We start from the raw sequence: 21,002 nt of genomic DNA on the forward strand, positions 1-21,002 counted from the left end.
ATCAATAAAGGAGAGTTGAGGTTGGTTGGGAAGGTGACAGGGCATCTCGCAGCTTTTTCAAACCCCTTGTTGTAAGGATTCACTTGGCTCTTGTGACATCATACCAGATGTCAGTTGTCTGCTTTGGAGATGGTGAAATGTTTCAATATGTTGCTGTTAACAGGATAATGTCTTTTACACTAGTTTCTTGGTGAATCGAAAGCCCTTTGAGACCTTACTGTAGATTTTCTGGAGTAGGAACTCTGCTGTTCTATAAAATGCAAGTAGTGTGTCTGCTGATAGATTTGCAGGATTGCTATAGGGTTTTGGAACTTACTCTAACTGCAAATAACCCCCCCCCCATCGATGGAGGCTTGCCTTTGTAAGAATTGAAAGGACTGTAGAATACTGGAAATGAACTAAAAATAACTGGAAGAAATTGGAATGAACGTCTTTATCTTTTAATTAAGAACTGTACTGAACAAGTGCTAGCATGTGCCAAATCTTCTTATACCTTTCAGAATAAAAGTCTGCATACACTGTAGTTTGGTTAAGAATGTTTTATTACGTACAATGGAGGTAGATGTTAACAATATCCAAATCCAATCTTACTGTCTCCAATAACAGTGCTGGTAAACTGAAACAGACTGAATTATAATGTCCATAGCTTCTGATTCATTATACTCAGAATTATTTCTTCTGTCCTGAATAATATATTTAATATTCTGGAATGCTGGATGTTTGATGTGAATTCTGTATTCACTCTCGAGTGTCTGTAACATACTTCTGTGGACTGTATTACAGTGACTTTCTGCTTATCAGTCCAAGCAAACTAACTGACTTGCTGTGTCTGAAGTATCTCCTAATAATACCAAAACCCTGCAAATTTCTACACATCTCTTTAACCTTGGTCCCCAAGGCTGTTTATAATGTACTGCACATTCTGTTAGCACATTTTATTCTCATCAGTATTCTTGACTGAAGGTTACTGAAACATTCCTTTAATGCGGCTGCATTTCTAGGCCTACACAGGAGAATATTATATATCTTATTAGCACATATAATTTGGGACATATTATTGTTAAGATTTAAATAATTAATTAGTTAGTTATAATACCAAAAAGTGGCCATGACTCTTCTACAGCACTGTAATATATCAGCACCTAATTTTAAATGAAAATTTCTGCAACGCAATGCTGCTATGGCTGACTTATGTGGTCACATTGCAGTTTCCTTTTTTATAATAGTATTTTCTCTTTTCAGGACTTGCAGTACAAAAGTGATTCCACATATTCCGAGCTAGAAAGGTAAGGTGCTTGCAATCACTGCTTTGTTATTATTTATTTTTGTTCATGTTTGTTAAAAGACATCCCTGTTTATCACAAGATAGTTGATCAGCATTTAGTTTCGAATCTTAAAAATTGACAGAATTCTATCATAGCGGATTCATTCAGAGCAGGTCAAGAAGGTGAGTATTGTGTTTTCCTCATTTTCTTCCTCTTCTCTAGCAGTGGGGCTTACCCCTGCTATATGTGTGTGTGTGTGTGTGTGTGTGTGTGTGTGTGTGTGTGTGTGTGTGTGTGTGTGTGTGTGTGTGTGTGTGTGTGCGCGTGCACCCTTGGAAATGTCATTGTTCTATCACCCTCCCAAGGCTTTTAGATGTTTTGGATTCAAATAATTGTACATTTATTAAATTACTGTGACTGATTATTCATAGTGGACCTATTACAAGTTTGCCTTATACAAATAGCCAATCAGTTTTGTACATAGCCAAGGATTATTTTCTACTTATTTTTTGTCACTGCAGTTTGAAAATATTTGTCTACATTTAAATTATGCTTTAAACAGAAAGCTGTACAAGTCCATGGCATTTGCTATTTCATTTTGAAGTGAGAGTTATACAGTGTTAGGCAACATACTTCTGTCTGTTATACTTTGTTACATAGTTTATTACTTTAAACAGTGATATGGACTTAGTTTCTCATATAACACAATAGCCAATGACAGACAAGAGCAGGGTAAACTACCAGATCAAGGCAGACTCAGATTATAGTAATTATTAATTATGTAACTAAATTACTCTTGTTATTGTAGCTTTTTTAAATATATGTCACTGTTTATGAGAAATTTCTAATAACTAAAAAGTTTGTTTCACTAATTTGCTGGCAGAAATGATACACCAGCGAAGTCAGTCAAATTACTTTATTCTAATCTTCAGATATTGACTTGAATACTGCAATGTAATTTATTTTAAATATACTATATCTATGTGCCCTGACAATATCCCAGAATGCCTTCTAAATGGCACAAAACATGATTTATCTAGCTCTCTAGCATCACTGTGCAGCATTAGTCTCCAAGCTAGTGACCACAAAATAGAGGACTGCAACAGTTATTCTTCTGCACAAGGCCAGGCCATCCACTGATACAGCTAACTACAGACTCATAAGTCTGGCTAATCTCATTTGCATAGCCATGGCAAGAATCATCATATAATTAAAGACACTGGAAATCTTTGGACACTGGATACAACACAGTTTGAATTTGTCAAGGGCAGATCATGCCTCCTCAACCTAGTAGACTTTTTCAAGAGAGTCAACAAAGCCATGGCTGAGAGGACAGAGTAGTGCACACTGCCTATCTTAACACACTATTTCTCATTTGGGTATTTCCAACAATCTCAACAAAATAAGATCAAACCCAGTGTCACCCATTGGATAACAAAATAACTCACAGACAGGACACAGGAAGACAGAAAATGGGATGCCACCTCCACAAAAAGACCAGTCATCAGTGGAGTCTCACTGGGAAGAGTGCTGGGGCTTCTCTTTTTTGGCATTTATTTTTCTGAAGTCAAAACTAAAATTAAAGGCCTCTGGTTGACCATGTTTGTGGATGATGACAAACTCAGTGAGTTATTGAATCCCCCAAGGATACAAATATTCTTCATGATGGCTTGTCACAAAACAGTAATTAGTGCAAGAACCATGACCTAAATCTGAATTAAAAAAATGCATAATAGTTTCCTTTGACAAGGTGGCCCCTGCAAATCACCACACAGATGATACACCCCTAAGAGGTTACTCAGGGAGAGTGACTTGGCCTTTGACCATCACATGTCTACTGTTGTGAGGAAATCATTCCATATTGTGCAATATATAAACATGGGCATGGCCTCCAGGTCCAGATATGTTATTTTCCCCCTATACTCAGCAATCATCAGACCAATCATCCAGTACAGTGCTCCTTTTTCTGTGTACCTTACCAAGCATTTGCAACAAATTGAAAGACCACAGAGGTTCCCCAGAAAAAAAAGAATACAAGATGGAAACCACAGACTGCCAAAACACCTTATCTCCTTACTCAACTTCTCACAGACTTCTGAGAGATGATCTATGGCTGGCCTACAAGGCAGCATCTCATCCTGTAATGATGGACTTGTTTCATATCTGTAAGTCTAACAGCATTAGAAACATCCATCAAAGGACCTTAACATCGGTTGCAATAGAAAAAGAATACGTTGAAGGGACAGGCATGTGTCTCAAAGACTATCCCTAATATGGAATAGGCATCCCATCCATGTGAAGCAGAGTTCCTCCCTGACCCAGTTCAACCACAACTTGGATCAGTAGATGGGGAAATTGGAAATTTTCCTTTGGACTGGCACCTATATCCCAAATGGACAGAGGCAGCCTGTAAATAGTATGCTCCCTCAGCATAGGTATATGCCCTTGGGTAAAGTATCTTGTCATAAATAAATGGAAAAATATGGCCAGCCCAAACTATTTACCATTTGATAATGCATCCATTCATTTACAAATAGGTAAATATGGTTGGGCTTAAAAAGGCCCTTCTGGGGCCATTAACCAGTAATAACCTACGAACCTAGAAAGGTTTCAGTTTACCATCTTAAACATATAAATCAAAAATGTCAGTTCTGCAGGAAATAGTGTTTTATAACCTAAAGGTTATGCACAAATGTGTTTTCTGACTCTGCTTTTCAATAAGAGTGTTTGCATGCATCTTCATACATGTAGGTACTCTTCTATCAAAAATATATTTTTTAAAGCATTACTGTTTAAAAATACTTTAACACCCCCAAAACACAAAAACACATCTCTAACTGCCTCATAATATTGAAAATATAGAGGTAGTGTGACATTACATCATTCAGAGAACTGGTGGTAAATAGGGCTTGTTGTAGTTATAATACAGCTGTAAAGTAATTAGTCAACTTCTAACCTATTGTATCAAATGTCTAGTAAAAAGAAAAATCACTATTACTGTTAGTTAGTTTATTTGCCAAACTGTTAATTTAATACGTTGACAATTATCTACTTTCAATTGTGTGTGCATTATAGTTTAGTCTGATTGACACCTTTTCTCCCAGTAATTTAATTAATTAATTGACTCAGTACAGAAAATTAGTTTATGGGCAGAAGAGTAGCTAAGGTAGGACAAAATGGGCAGCCTTCCCAAGGCATTAAGGAGTGCAATTAGCAAATCTGTTTTTATTTTTATTTTTTTCTTTTTGCTCTCAAGTAGGGAGTGAATGAGTGAATATGTGATACTGACCTTGTGCTCCTCTTTAGGAGAGAAGGGAGGAGCAGCAGATTGGAGAATGGCCCTTTTTTTTCTCCTCTACTTAGAGTTGAGGGTTGTTAGATCGGGAAGTGGCACCTAGTACTAGATGAGACAGCTACCTCTCTGTTTCTGGGGTTTAAATTTGGTCAGTGCTTATGTCAGAATTATGTGGATTGTCGTCAGTTCCAGAGGAGGTTTATCAAAACCCAAAGGTGCATTTCTGGGTGGGGTCAGTCACCACCGTGAGGGAAAATTCTTTCTCCCAATATGCAGTGAGCTCAGACTTAGGTATTACAATAAGTACTGGGTGATCCTGAAAATGACTGCCTGTCATATAAGATAAAAGTCCAGTCTGACTTTGCCTGAAATTATTATCTATAATATAATAGTTTTGTGGTGCATAAGGCAGAAAGGTGATGTGATGCTTATATTGTCACTGACATAATGATACAGAGAATGACTTGTTCCTCAGAGTTAGTGGTGGAACTATTAATATCTCCTAATAAAACACATCTGAACCTAACACCCCTATACAAAAGAGATTCAATAGTATTTCCCACATTTTATATCATACTGTGTTAGCACAAGATTAATATTCCCAGTCATTCTATGTCTTGTATGCTTTTTAAATTGCATATTGTTTCACATGGATGTCTGCAAATGTAATTGCATTCTTCTTCATACAGTACACAAACTGTTTTTACAAGTAGTGCAGTGTCTAATGGAATATGTTCATCATAAAAAAAAAAAAAATAACTCAGTGTTGTTTCTTCAGATAGTCCTTCCAAGCATTACATTTGTAAGTGCCACAATTAATATAGTGGTGTTTTTGAAATATGACCAAAATATTTCTATAACATTTGTTCATAATTTTTTCTTTTCAAAAATCATTCTACACACACACACACACACACACACACACACACACACACACACACACACACACACACACACACACACACACACACACAAAACAATTCTACACAACTGTGATCCCAGTCAGTCATAGACCAAAAACTCCTGTCTCTCTACAAACCTAGCAAATCTGCTGGGCATTGTCTTTACTCATACAAGGTTGCTAAGGCCTGGAACTCCTTATCTGTATCGATCAGATCTATACCCTCCCTCCTGTCTTTCAAAGCCACTCTGAAAAACTTCCTAGCTAAAATCTGACTCTTTTCATGCTCAAAACCAGGATAAACTATATCCTCAAATGTGAACCAGTGCACCTTCATTCCTTATACCTCCTTACTCTCCCTTCTTCACTTACTTCCTTACTGCTATCTAATTCTCTTCCTGACTTTCTCTCTAAATATACCATAAGCCTGTTATTCCCTCACTTCATACTGAGGCTCCTGTTTGTGTTAGACTAACTTACCTTTAAATTCTCTACAAACTGTCTAAAATTTCTCTAAATATCAAATGTTTGTCATATACCTTGCATCTATTCTTAACTAATGTGCTTATATTATGTCTAATCTGTTATAATTATTTAAACTGCAGATATTTTTGTTTTATTTTTGAAGACTGTAAAATTATTTTTCTTAAAATGTTTTGTTAATACTTTGGAGCTTTTCTCCCTGGGCCTCTGCTGAAAATGGGTTTCTACTAAGTTGGATTTTCCCTGTAATCAAATGTCAATAAATAAATAAGTAAACTAAACTTTAGGTGGCTAACTGCAACTAAAATGTGAATCATTTTCACCTCCTGAAAAAACTATTCTAGACAATTACAAGCAGCAGATGTTTCATTAGACAAATAGAAAGTTTTCTTACATAAAGTATTTTATGATATGCTGAACAGTGAGCATTCAGGCTATGTTTGTCATCAGGCAGGTTACATGTTTTCCAGCAGTATGCCAAAACACACCCCAATCTACATAATGCACAAAGTCAGTTGTCAAACCATGACTGCCAGGGAATGATAGTTCTGAAACTTAGACAAATTCAGGCCAGAATATCCAGAGCATCCACTGTAGCCTTATTGTAAGATGTAACAAGAGAGACTGTGTCATTGCCTATATGTTCACATTGTGGTTCTTCCAAAAAACACCGGATAATGTCATTACAGATGTTCTTAAAGTCCCTTCTTTGAAATTGTTCAGTATATGGAGGTTTAATTGGGGTGTATATGGAACCATGGACCATTCTACTAACTACTTGGTGGCTAAGTCATTGAAATACACACATCAGTAAAGCACATACATAAAGTAGTCTGTTCATTGGCTTGCACCCACATCGGTAATACATGCAAGCTCATGTCCTGTATGTATATACATATATGGATGCATACATATATATATATATATATATATATATATATATATAATGAATACGTACATTTATATATATATATATATATATATATATATATATATATATATATATAAAATGTTTATACACACACACACACACACACACACACACACACACACACACACACACACACACACACACACGAGTGCCCACACACACTAAAATCAACCACTATTCAACACCTACATGCCCAGACACATCAAAACTCACAAAACAAGCTTTTTTTTATGTAAGGAGGCAGCCTTCCACAACCAAACTGAGTGGTGACCCACTTAAATGAATGTAACCATCTCTGAGATTGAAGTTACCTTTGAGGAAGTGATGCTTGGGATACTGATTTGTACAAACAATTGTCTCTCATCTCATTCACATCACTATCTGTGCTTTCATAAGCATTCGCACACATTCAAACAGTCTGCAGCAATATACACCCACATCCACACACATGCTCACAGCCATACACACACACACACACATACACAAGTGCACACACACACACACACACACACACACACACACACACACACACACACACACACACACACACACACACACACACACACACACACACACACATACAATGGCATTCACAAACACCAAACCAGACAAAACCTCTGATCGCTCACTTTAGTCACTTAGAGCCATACACACAAACACATAGGTTTATACTGGCTGTTGATCTACTGTTGATCTACTGGACCATTTGTAGCCTAGCCAGTGATCCCACCCATTTACCAAGACATGAATCAATACAAGAGCCCACCTTGATTTCAGCCCCTTTTCATGAGGACTACAGCTACTAGATTGGAGTATACTTACAATTGCCTATCCACTCATCCAGATAAAGGGGAGTCTATTCCATAAAAGATGTATTCTCTGCAAAAGTTATTTGGACAGGTAGCAAGTTCTATTTATGTTTTTGTGGTAGTTTAGGTCTATTGAGTAGGTGTTTAGGGTGCTATTAGTTTTATGAATGTGCAGAAGTTTACACAGGACAGGGTCTTTTGTGGCTCAGTAGACCATGTAGAGATCTATATTCAAGTGAGAGTGAAAGCTCTTAAAATCAGTCAGGGTAACTAAAGAAAGACACACCTTTGAGTTCTGTGGTAAAAAAAAAAAAACATGCAGTCTCCCAAGCTAGGTGATATGCCTAACCACAGATACACCAAATGGAGTATTATACTCTGTTCTGTTATTGGTCTGAAAAGCGAGGTGTACAGTAGAGGCAGTGATGTCTCTGGATATGGAAGTTGGCTCTAGTGATTAGTCTGGCTATATAAAAGCATTTTCAAACAACAGTGATCACATGGTGGTCAAATGATATTTTGCTGTCAGTGGAGGTGCCCAAGTCCCTAATAACAAGATGATTTTATAGGTGCTAGGACTGTTTCCTTTATGATAGGAACAGGAGTGCCTGGGTTTGCTAAATGACACTGTGATGCATTTTAGTTTGAGGCCATGATTCAAGCACCATTTGTTGGCATGGGTTATCCCTGCTAGTGAGAATGTAGGTTATCTGGGGTATTTATGACAATTCTGAGTTTGTAGTCAACAGCAAAGTTCAACAACCATAGGTCTTTGGTATCCACTTTAATGTCAGAGAAGTAGATATCAAAGAGATGTGGTCCCAGAACTGATCTTTGAGTGTCACTGCTGGAAAATATTATTTTAGCTGAGAATGAGCCAACAGTACTAAAAATGGGTTCTGTCAGTGAGGTGGGTTCTTGTGGTTGTCCAGTGAATAGCATAGAGATTTACACTTAATTTAAGTAGTTAATCCGTGAAGCCTGAGGAATGTACAGGAATGCTTTGCCCAAGTCCAGATGTGCAGTGCGAAAAGATTTACCCAAGTCTAATGCCTTAGTTACTTAAAATAAGTCTACCAAGTTTAAGAGGCAGGATCTGCCTTTAATAAACTGAAATCAGTCAGGGTCCAAGGTTTGAAGACTGCCTATGTCATTGTGTATGATGTCCATAATGATGCACCTCATTGCCTTACATATAAGACTGGTGAGGCTGATACGTCTGTAGTTGCTCAGGTCAGTCACGGAGAGAGATGACTACAGCAGTTCTGCATACTTCTGGCATAAATCCAGAAGAGACACTGAGGTTGAGCAGAACTAATAAGGAGTCAGCCAGACTGTGTTTGGTGCTGACACAAAGACAACCTGGCACTTGGCCAGAGCTCATGGAGAAAGTGGTTTTAGTTTTGGAGGTGATTCGGTTGGGGGAGCATAGGCATGCTAATATGCTGTGAGTAATTTGGGGAAGGTAGCGGATTAAAGGTTCAGCTGAATTTGTTCACTAACATGCTTGCAGTTTCTTCAGTGGGTTGAATGATGTTCATCATGTTTCATTGTTGCAGTATTAAGTACTTGGGATTTCCTGTTGTGGAAACCATTGGCTGGCCTGTACACCAGAAACTTGCTCCCTTTCTCTTGGCCCAGCAGATGCCCTTTCTTCTGACATCCTGATGTTAGGTTGTAAGGGTCACTGACCAGTACCATTTTATCAATCTGTCTAAAGCCAGAGACAAAGCACCTACAGCTAAGTATGCTATTGAGGAAGGAGGTTTTTATACATTTTGTCTGTAGTATTCATAGATGTCAGTGGGTAAAAACTAATGTTCGCTTAACATGTGGGAAATAAATCCATCACTGGGACTTCCACCACTTCTGTGTTTGTTCCACCTGGGCCAGAAGCATGTCATGTCCAACTGTTTCCAGTGTGCTCACTTTAATTCAAGAACCATTTAGTGTAGGGCAGAGTCACTTAAAAAGTTTTTAGAGAAGGAGAGGAGGGTCACTGGTCTGCATGTGCTATGCTGATCACTGGTCATGCAGATTTAGATTTTCTTTGCAAAAAGAAGGAGAAATATCCAAAGACAGCTAGAGTGCTGAATGACAGCCTATCAATGTTGGATAGTCCATAGAAACTCATGACTGTCAAGGGGGATAGACATACTCTCATTTCCCTCAAACAACAGAGTGTGTGACTGAGGCTTCTGGTGAGCCTTCTGGAGTCTGCCATCCTGTCAGCCTTCTCAGCATAACCTCAAGCTGAAGGACCTAGGGTTCTGGATAGATCCATCATTGCTTTGCAGACAACAGCTTACAACTCCTATACCAGATCTACAGATGGTGAGGGCAGAATCCCCTGTTCCCACCTGTGGCTATGTCTGAGGACAACCTGCTCTAAACCCAAGACTAGGATAAACATAAGAAAGCTGCTTTCAGCTTGCCCTAGCCTAGGCCTTCTGGGTCACAGCCACTTCAAGCCTACCCACAAATCCTTGTCAGGTTAGCCAAGGACCTCATGAATTGTAAGAGATCCAGACAGCTGAGTCTTGGCAGGACCCCTGCCCTAGAAACTTTTCCTGACCAAAGGAAAAGGGATCTGTCCCCTAGGTGTCTTCAGATTCCTGTGACTTGGATGAAGTTGACTTATGTAGTCCAGATTTCCTCAGGGTCATTTGCCAAATCTAATTCAGCTGAAAATTTTGCTGCAGCCTCAACACTTGAGTATTTTCTTTTGAAGAGAGGCACCACAAAATGAGATCTTCAGTTAGGGGACTCAGAATGTCAATGCAAGAAACTTTCTTAGGCTTCCTGAGCTATTTCTCTATTTCTAGAGGTTGTGCATGACTCCCAACATCCTACTCCAGAAAATTTGCCCATTTTTATGGTCTTCTACTCCCATAAGCAACTTTTAAATAACCTGTGGTGGCTCTTGTGATCACCCAAGTGATCCAGAGGCAGTACATTTTATAGGTTCATAGGTGTTTACTAGGCTAATGACCAGAAGGGCCTTTTTATGTCTAGCCGTGCATCCCAAATCTCTGACTAGTTCTGATACCCTTGATAAGTGTAAGCATGGGCCTGGGAGATGAACCACTTACAGGTTACCTGTGTCCATTAGAGACATAGGTGCCAAACCGGGGATGAATTTCTGGTTTCCCATCCAGTTGTCAAAGTTGCACTTGAATTGGGTTAGGGAGGAACTCTGCATCACACGGATGGGGGAGCCTAGTCCATAGACGGGGTAGTCTCTGGGATACATACCTATCTCTCCAGCAGGTCCTATTTATATCACTGGCAAGGTTTAAGTCTTTAGAATGGGTAATTCTACTACTGTTTTTTTTGTGGATATGCAGGAGGTTCATCAGAGTGGGGTGTGACAATGCCCTGTATGCCAGGCATAGATCTCACCTCAAAAGCCTGTAGGAGACAGAATACAGGGATAGGGCCTTGAGGTGGTCTGCATAGGACATATTACTTATGCCCTGTATTCTTTTAGTGAGGAACCTCTGTGGACGTTCCAGTTGTTGGATATGCCTGGTTAGGTACATACCAAAGGGGGCATTGTACTCAATGATAGGTCTGACGAGTGCTGAATATAGTAGAACAATGACTTCCTTGGACATTTGTTTATAAGTTGCACAACATAGAATGATTTCCTCACCACTGTAGACATGTGATGATCAAAGGCTAGATTACTATAAGTCCCTGACTACTGGGTCAGCTCAAAGGGATGCGTTGTCAATATGATAGTTACTGGGTCTATATTACCATCTGGAATGGTAAAAATATTGAACGCTCACATGAGCGAAACAGTACAAAAACAAACTTGTTATTGTGGGGGGTTGCGCCCCCATACCCCCACTAAATATATATCCCAACTCCAAGGTCACACTACAGTGAGGAAAGAGCAAATATTCCATTCCTCACTGTACTGCGACCCCCAAAAAACAAGTTAATTTATGTACCGTTTCGCTCATGTGAGCATTCAATATTTTTACCATTCGAGATGGTAATATAGACCCTAGTTACCAGTGATGGATGACTTCCCAAAGGATACTATTATGCATTTCTTGGCATTAAGTTTTAGTCCATGGCTCTGACACCAGCTGTCTGTCTGTGTCAGCCCCTCCTGGAGAACATTTGTGTCAGTGTGAGAGTCAATGACAGCTCCATCACCCAGAGACCACTGACATTGGCCTTGACTTCTGAGAAGTAAATGCCAAAAAGGAATGGTCCAAGGATTGATCCCTGAGAGACTCTACTTGTGACAGGCCTCTTTGAACAGGTGGACTCCCCAATTCTAACTGACTGGGTCCTATCTGTGAGCCAGTTGGCTATCCACCGGGTGACATACAGGTTTGTACCTAACCTCTCGAGTTTGTCAACAATGTCCAAGTAGGGTATTGTGTCAAATGCCTTGGCCAGGTCAAGGTAGGCAGTGTGAACTATTTTGTACTCATCCATTGCTTTGGTGACCTTCTCAAAGAAGTCTACCAGGTAGAGAAACTCATGATCTGCCCTTGATGAAAACAAACTGGGTTGGGTCCAGTGTCTGGAGGTTTACTATATCTCTATTGATCATCTTTATGATAATTCTTACCATGGCTTTACATATAAGACTAGTGAGACTTATGGGTCTTTAGTTTCCAGGGTCAGTAGATGGCCAACCTTTCTGCAGAGGGATGACTGTTGCCTTTCTCCATTCATGAGGCATGAAGCCTGTTTGGAGGCTACAGTTAAATAGTAATTCCAGAGGCCCTGATAGGTCATGTTTCATGCTATTTAGAAGGCATCCTGGGATATTGTCTGGGCCCATTTGGAACTACTTGCCTAACGATAAAGAGGGTATAAGAAATTTGGCAAGCAAGTATGTAGATCAGTTAACCTGGCCATGAGAGTTTTAAATTACCAGTTCCATATATTAAAATTCCGTAAATCTCTCCTGAGCCAAATGAAGCAGGAACAGGAAGCAATTAAAGAAAGAGCTCACCAGAAAGAACTGTTAAAACTCTGAAACAGCTGTTCCCAAGTTGCAAAAACAACAAAAAAATTACATTATGGCTTTGATGCTATGGAAGCATCAAGCAGGGCACCTGGATCAGGGCATGTAATCAGGAGACATGCTTGGTTGAGAGAGAAGTCTCTTTCTGATCACGAAAAATAGGAAATCCATGATGCTGCACTTGACAAGAAATTTCATTTCGGCCTAAGTCTCAAGCTATATTTAAGAAACTAGAGGACAAGGCTAATTCCCTTTGTAATGAATGTCAAGGACTTCCTGCAGGTTCAGCCCCCAAGGTTTAGAAAGAATTATCCTACAAAATATTGGTCCTTTTCTGCCATGCAAACAAGAACAAGTAGCAGAAGGACCATGAAAGAAAGACAACAAAGATAGCAAAGAAGGTGGCAAGAGGAACAAGGATGTAGGCCTAGCGGATCCCAGTCCCAGGGGTCTAGCAGCTATATCTCAGCAGAGCATCTCCCAGTCCTAACCCCCTTAAGTCTTGCCCCAACACAGACCACTCTTCATTCAGCAAAGCAAAGAGGCAGGCTTTCATGTTTCCTAAACAGGTAGCAAAGCATTACCTTGGACAACTAGGTGCTTCATATCATAAGGACAGAGTAAAATTGCAGTTTTCCTCCCTTCCAAGGTCAGCAGGTATTCCTTCTGTTCCCAAAGGGCAGCAGCTCAGGAAGACTCAAAATCAAGTCCGGCTTCTTCAGAAACAGGGATACATAGAAACTAACCCACAAAAAGAACTAAGAACAGGGTATTAATCAAGACTCTTCCTAGTGCCAAGACAAGAAAGATTCTGAAGACCAGTCCTAGAGCTTAAAAGGTTCTTGGTAGTCCCAAACTACAAGATGCTTATATTGCAAAAGTGCCTGGCGATAAGCATTCATGGTCACCTTTGGTCTAAATGATGCCTGCCTCCACATACCCATAGTAAAGGAATGTAGGCGGTATCTCAGCTTCAGGGAAGGCAGGAAACAATTTCAGTTCTGTGCATTGCTGTTTGACATACCTACTGCTCCCACAGTGCTCACAAAATATCTGGATCCAGTAATTGTGTTGTGCATGATCAAAGGTGTGCAGATCTATCCTTACCTAGGTGACTGCCTTATCCAAGCAAGTTTTGTGAAGGAACTTGAAGATTCTCTTCATCTGACTATGGCATGCCTTTCAAGTCTGAGATTCTCCCTAAATTTAAAGAAATCCAACCTCACACACACAGGAGCTTTGCTGGACACAGAAAAACAAAAGGCTTTCCTTCCCTGTAAAATATTGTATTTGTAACTCAATATTTCAAAACTCTAACCCAGCAGCTAGTGGTGTCAGCTAGTGAAACCCAGGAGCTCTGGGCTACTTGGCTTCCTGCATTTCTGTAGCAAAGCTTCTCCTGGTTTAATTTCTCCAAGTCCTTTGGGTTTCTAATACCATGACAGGAATGGATCCTGTTGGTAAGTCAGGGTGCAAATAAAGTTCATGAAATTAGTAATGCTTCAGTCTTTGATGTTCATTGAAAGTGCTCTTCTCAGCACCCACAATGTGCCCAGAAATAATTCCTTCCGTAATTCATATAGACTTACATGTACTGATAGCATATCTAAGTGCAACTGTAAATTATTTTTTTATTAGTCCTACTGCCTTTACTACTGTTGGAACTGTCTGGGTATCTTTCTTCCACATTGCTCTCATTTCTGCCTTCAAATTCTGGTATTTTATGGCTTTGTGTCTCTCTGTTTGTAAGACACAATCACTGGTTGTAGCAAGGCTTCACACAAGGAAGATACAATGTTTCCTGAAGAATGGGTGGTTTCAGCAAAGACACCTTCTAAAGTTCAAGATAAATCTTCTCCCCTGCCTCAAAAGAGAACTGCTATGGTGTTTAGAATTCCTTTCCAATATCAGGCAGGAAACCAAATGATAACCTCGGATGCCTCAGATTTAGCTTGTGGTGCCCACTCAGGCAATCTTTGGATACAAGCCAGGTGGGAAAAATCCTTTCTTCAAAGTCACATAAGCCGGTAAGAAATAATGGTAGTTTACAGAGACATTATGGCATTCAAACAAATGTGGAAACCAGGCACCCTCCTAGTAAAGACAGACAACACCATTGGGAAATGGTACATAAAAAAGAAGACACATGCTTCTACCTGCTGTGCCACTTGGAACTGTAATTTTGGGAGGAGACACAAAGGATGAGGTTGCATATAGTAACACTGTATCTTCCAGGAGAAAGTAACAACTTTGTAAACCATCTAATTGGATCATTTTCAGACCCTCGTAAGTGGATACTAAAAAGCACATCTTCAGGACAATCACAGGAAAACGGGGGTGATAGAAATAAACCTTTTTTTATCCAAAGAAAACAGGCATTTAAAAAAGTATTGTTCAAGGGTCCCAGACAACATGGTATAGAGGATAAATGCCTTCTCCTTTCAATGGAAAGATGTGTTTCTGTATGCTTTCCCTCTCATGTGTCTCATACCCAAGCTACTTGTAAAGAACAAGAGAAACTGTAGAGGGTGATCTTATTTGTACCCTTCTGCTTAGGGCAGCATTGGTTCCCTCTGTTAAACAACTTGAGTGGACAACATCCATTGTTATTACTGCAGGAGATAGATTTCTTGACTCAGAATAAAGAAGCCACCATCTACCCCAGCTTGAAAATGCTGAAGCTGGTAACCTGGTCAATATGTTCCAATGGCCCTCAGACTAGCTGTCAGACAGTGATATCTTACTTAGCTAGTTAACTTGAGAGAGGTCAGGACACTCAGTACAAGGAAAATATTACATTTTTAAATGGGAAAGATTCACTATATGGTGTTAGACCAAAGACCAGCAACTCATACTATCTAATTTCTCCTCGGTTTTGACCTATTTGGTGGAGTTTTTACCAAAGGTCTCTCTTACTCTTCTGTTAGAATTCATGTCTCTGCTATCTCCCCTTTATTTTTCAACCTGTGATGAAGCAGTTCCTCAAAGGCGTTATCCAGCTAAGGCCAGCCAGGTGGGACCCTTCACAAGCCTCAACTTTACCATAGAAAAACTCACTTTGCACCCTTTGAGCTTGCTGCTTTTACAGGCTTCAATTTTTTAAACACCTTTATTAAATAAACACTTATGGCATATGCATACTTACATTTATATAAAAGAAAACAAACCATATTAACATGTTCACAGTTACAAGCCTTATACATCATATATATTCCTCTGTATAACATAACCCATCCAACATTACAGACGTTGGTCAGTTCCTATAATTTCTTAAACCTCATTCCTCCTCCAAAACTTTTTTTCTGCATGTATTGTTCCCACAATTTCCATTTTCTATGTAATTTGCGCCTACCCTTTTCTAAAGATGCTACTTCCGGTTCTTTTATCTCTGTTACAATATTCAGTTCTTCAAATATGGTTGAGTTAAACTTTCATTTCCATTTTCTAGTAATTGCTTATTTTGGCAGCCACCAGAATTAAATTTAACAAGGCCTTACTATGTATGTTTAGGCAATTCAGATCTTCCATCCCAGCTCAAAAAAATAATTTCCTTAGTTACACCCATTTTCTTACCAAACATTTCTTACAGAGTAGTCTGTAAGGAATTTTTAAAGTCTGCCAACTCGTTACACTCCCAAAACAAATCTTCCAAGTTAACTCTTCCCCATCACACCTCTAACATTTGCCACCTACCTGATAAAAAAAATATTTGGAGTCTGATTGGGGTATAAAAATGCATATGAAACCATTTCCAAGCAAAAATCTTAAAATCTTCTAGACTTTGATGCATATTTTGGAGCCACACATATCACCTCTCATTGTTTCTTTGATAATTGTTTATCCAGTCTCTCTTCCCAATCTTTTCTAACCTCCTCTAATTGATCCCTATAATTATTGTACAATGTTTTATATGCCCCTTACTAATTGTCCTTTGTTTAACTGCAGCTTCTGTTCTAGATTCAATTAAAACTCTACCAATGCAGGTCTTTCACTTAGGGTTCTATTTGTTTGCCTGTACTCTGATGTCAATCCCTGATAGGGAAGGTAGTCTCTAGCCTGCAGTCTGAATGTCTTATTGGCCTCTTCCCAATTTCTCTATGACTTTCCTCCAGTAAATTCCAGACCCCTCTCAATTATTTTCTATACCCCTAATTGCAGTCATTCCTATCAGCAGAACCTCCTTTCTTCATTCCTGTGTTGGCTTAGCTCATAGAATACTTTCTGCTACTTTATGAATATAATATTTTGTGTGACTGCTGTTATTCTCCTTAAGGATCTGCATCTAAAATCCCACTTTCTCCTTATTTCCTGAATCTACCCCACTTTCATAATCATCCATTTCAACTTTGAATTGTAGCTTTCTGCTTGTGTTACGTATATGCACTTTAACTGTATAGCTCCAAAATATCCCTTCAAATATGGCAATCCTATTGAAAGGATCAATTTATCCCACTTGACTCTTACCCTCTACCCATCCCAGATAAATCCTTCAACTCTTTATTAATTGCTATCCACAACTTCTTTTCTGGGCAATAAAAATACACCTATCCTGTGTTAAAACTAAAGTGACTAAAAACATTTTACTGCTTGTATCTTGCTATCCATATCTATAGACAAGAGCTTCCAGTTTCTTAGTTTTTGTATCATCTTTTGTTTACTCTCTTCTCACATATCCCTAGCTGCCATTATTGGATACTTTTTAACCCATATTACTAAATACTTCATTTGATCATGTCTCCCTAAATATGGGTATTGTTGAACTAATTAATGTGTGGGTACATAGCTTACAGCTATAGCCTTTGTTTTATCTTCATTAATTTTATATCTGAAAAAAAAACTGAAACTGTCTCAAGATATTCCATGACACTGAGATGTCCTTTTCTGATTTTTCAGGTACAAAATAATATCTTTTTCAAATCAAGTCAACTTTTCTTTATTACCATACCAGTTGTATCCTTGAATTTCAAAATCCCCTTTTTTCTTTGCCAGTGTGGTTCTGAATATAACACAAATAGCAAAGGGGAAAGGGTACATACCTGTCTTGTTCCTCTGTTTAGACACAGTTATCAGAGAGGAACCCTTCCTTTTTTATTTTTGCCTCCAATGCCTCATATATCCTGACTAATCTTATTATTTTATCAGGGAATGCAAACATTTCCCCTGCCCTGGTCATAAAATCCCAGTTTACTCTGTCAAATGCTTTCTCTGCATCAAGACCTACCAACAACATCAATATTTTTTTACATTCTGCTTCCTTCTGGATTATAATTGCTCTATTCATGTTGTCAAATATTTGCATCCTCTTCACAGAACCACATTAATCCATGTCTATCAGTTTTGGCAACACCTTTGCCATTCTTTTAGCCATTATAGACATAAAACAGTTTATAATTAAGGTTTAAAATTGAAATAGACCTGTATGAAGCTGGATCTGATGGGTCTTTAATTTCCTTAGGTATTACATCCACTACAGCTTTTTTTCCAGGCTGTTGGTGCTTCCCCCCTTTAAAACACTGTTAAACAAAACCTTTGAGATCTGTATTAGTTTTTTCCCTCCTAGCTTCCAAACTTCCATCGGAATACCATTTAGTCTTGGAGGCCTTCCTGCAGATTGGTTATATATTAACATTTTTATCTTATCTCCTCCTGTGTTAACCATTATTTGTTGAGCCTCATCCATCTCTATCTGTGGCATATTGAAGTCTTCCATAAAGATTTCCATTTGTGCTTTTTCTTGATTTCCATGTCTTTGCTTTATACAAATGTTCATAAAATTTCCGAAGTACATATCTAATATCACTACAGCATCATTGGTTATTTTTCTTGCTACAGGCTCCCTAAGTTTGCAGCAACTCTTTCTACTTTTTGTTGCCTAAGTCAATGTGCTAAAAGCTTTTGTGCTTTAGAGTTATTATCAAAAACAGTTGCTTAACAGCAATCTGTCTAAATTAAGCATATTATCCAGGTACTCCCTTATTTTTTCATTAGCACTCTGCAGTTGCACCTCTTTTTGTTCTGTGAAATTCCCCTCTAAATAATTCTTATTTCTTCTTAATTATGTCTCTTTTTCTTTATTTCTACCCTGTTGTTAAAGTCCACTTTCCTTTTGTCCCACTCGCTAGCCATAACTTCTGAAGAACTTTCTATCTTCCCTAATAACTCTTGAATAATTTCCACTACTCATTCCTTAAATTCCTGTCTTTTAATAGGTAGGTGGGGAAGTGCCAGTGTCTCATTTTTATTTCATTACCCTTCATTTTTACCATAGGTGTTAGTGGCATATGATCTGAAATAGTTATAGGATGCCTGTCAAATCTCTAAGTTAAATGAACATGTTCCTCTGAATTTCTGTCCTGTCTAGCCCATTATTGTACCCTGGGAATAATATGTAAACTCTCTCTGAGATCCTACTACTGAATTCATTTCTTCCATACCAAATATTTTCAGTAATTTAATCAAACCTTTACTGGGATAATATGCTTAAGTTTAGACAGATTGCTGTTTCTTTATCAAATTCCCATTCTAAGTTTTTTTCCAAATGTGTCTCCTGTAGCACTGCTATTTGCACTCTGCATTTCTTAATACAATCCAGTACTCTTTCCTTTTGTCTGAACCTGTGAAACCACCATTCACATTCCAAGATAATATGGAAAGTGTCAACTTTATAAGAGGTTATTATTCCTATCAGTTATATGTATGACAGCTTTTTTAAATGTCCATTTCCAGCTTTTGTGATACATGCACCAAATAATGTTTGGCTTGTGATCTTTTATACTGTTGTTTCTTGTCCTCTGCCTTTGTAACTATGTCAGAGTTTACCAGAATTTTTGTTTTAATGAAAACCCTCAAAGAAAACACCAAACATATCCCAGAATACCCCTAGAACATATTAACTTAAAAAAGACACAAAACTATGAACATTTTCAAATAATGAAGTTTAACCCTCCTATTAGGAACAGTTGTTCCAAAAGGCTGCACATACAGGCATTATCCAACCTAAAGTTAAGGTTATCCATGCAAGATGCATGTTACTGCCTGTGCTCCTACTTACACCAGTCACTGTCTGTTTTTGTTTTATATTTATTCCCCTAACAGATGTGAAAAAAGCAACTTGCATGCTTTAAAAAAAAACATTAACTTTTAGCCTCAAAGAAACAAGTGCACTATCTTTTTATTTTCATATAATCAGCTTATCTCCATGAAAACGTAAGAAAAAATGTAGCTCTTAAATGTAGGATGTTAACGTCATGCTAATCATTTACTGCTAAAGGAAAACATTTCTTTACATTCAGTGTTCCCTTATTTATTTGTTTCCACTTAAAGCTTGTTAATAGATTAAGCCAGTGGTCTTAATCCAGACATTCACCTGTGCAAAAAAGAAAACCTCAGCTTTACATACATTACGATATGTGTACTTTTAAACCCATATCTCACCTCAACAATCCAAGATTACAGCCTATTAACTTAAGCATACTTTTGTTCAGCTTTTTTTCTTTGTCCTGTACTGAAATGTCTACATTTCTAAATAGTAAAAAAAGAAAGAAAGAACATAAAACAATATCTGAAAATGATTTATTATGTAATTAAATTATATTGTGAAACATTCTATAGAAATACTGTTAAGAACATAATTTTTTTTACTTACAGTTACATTTTTCCTTCACCTTCCCTTTTCCTTAGTGTCCTTCCAGACATTAATGACATGAAGTGGACAAAAGCCTTGCAGTCCCCTACAAGTTTGACAGAGTCAAAAAATTCTGTTCTTTCCACTTTTTCTTCTACTGCAATATATCATAAGTACAACTGATGCTTTGTAATCTCACATTTATTCACTAATATTCATGATGCTGGTCTACTTCCTGTTCATCTATATCTCCCAGCTCCAGACTCCATTTCAATTCCAAGATATTCCTATTTCTACTAGTCATCTCCCTTGCTTTTCTCTGTCTCTCAAGCATTTTCTTTGGAACACTGGAAAAAGTTTATCAGAAGAATTAGAAGCAGAGTCCCTTTCTACTTAATTGCTCACTTTTTGCTGAAAAAAAAGTTTATATTTCCTCCTTGCCATGCTCTGCATTAAGTATGACTTTGATCCTCCAAGAAAAAAATATTCTGTAGACAGTTAATTAAAGCAGCTTGAATCTAACACCTGCCTCTTGACATTCTGTATAAAATTGCTTCTCTCTGGCCTGGTGTACAATGAATAATCAGAATAATAATTTTCCACAAATACTGTACTTTCTCCAACTTTTAATAATTCACTCTTCTGCCACAGTTTTGTCAGGATCAACTATTTCTGCTGGTATGATTGTATCTTTACTA

The 21,002-nt window shown here is 38.2% G+C and overlaps 1 long non-coding RNA gene across 1 annotated transcript in view; it reads left to right on the forward strand.

Annotated features, from left to right (window-relative positions):
- The first annotated feature begins 1,235 nt into the window (after positions 1-1,235).
- LOC122809289 overlaps positions 1,236-21,002 on the forward strand; it is a 175,382-nt gene continuing 155,615 nt past the window's right edge. The window contains exon 1 of the long non-coding RNA XR_006365889.1: positions 1,236-1,286. This is a non-coding gene — a long non-coding RNA (uncharacterized LOC122809289). The remainder of the gene's footprint in view (positions 1,287-21,002) is intronic.

This window comes from Protopterus annectens, chromosome 8.part0 (genome assembly GCF_019279795.1).
Source record: "Protopterus annectens isolate FY-2018-M chromosome 8.part0, PAN1.0, whole genome shotgun sequence".
NCBI lineage: Eukaryota > Metazoa > Chordata > Ceratodontiformes > Protopteridae > Protopterus > Protopterus annectens.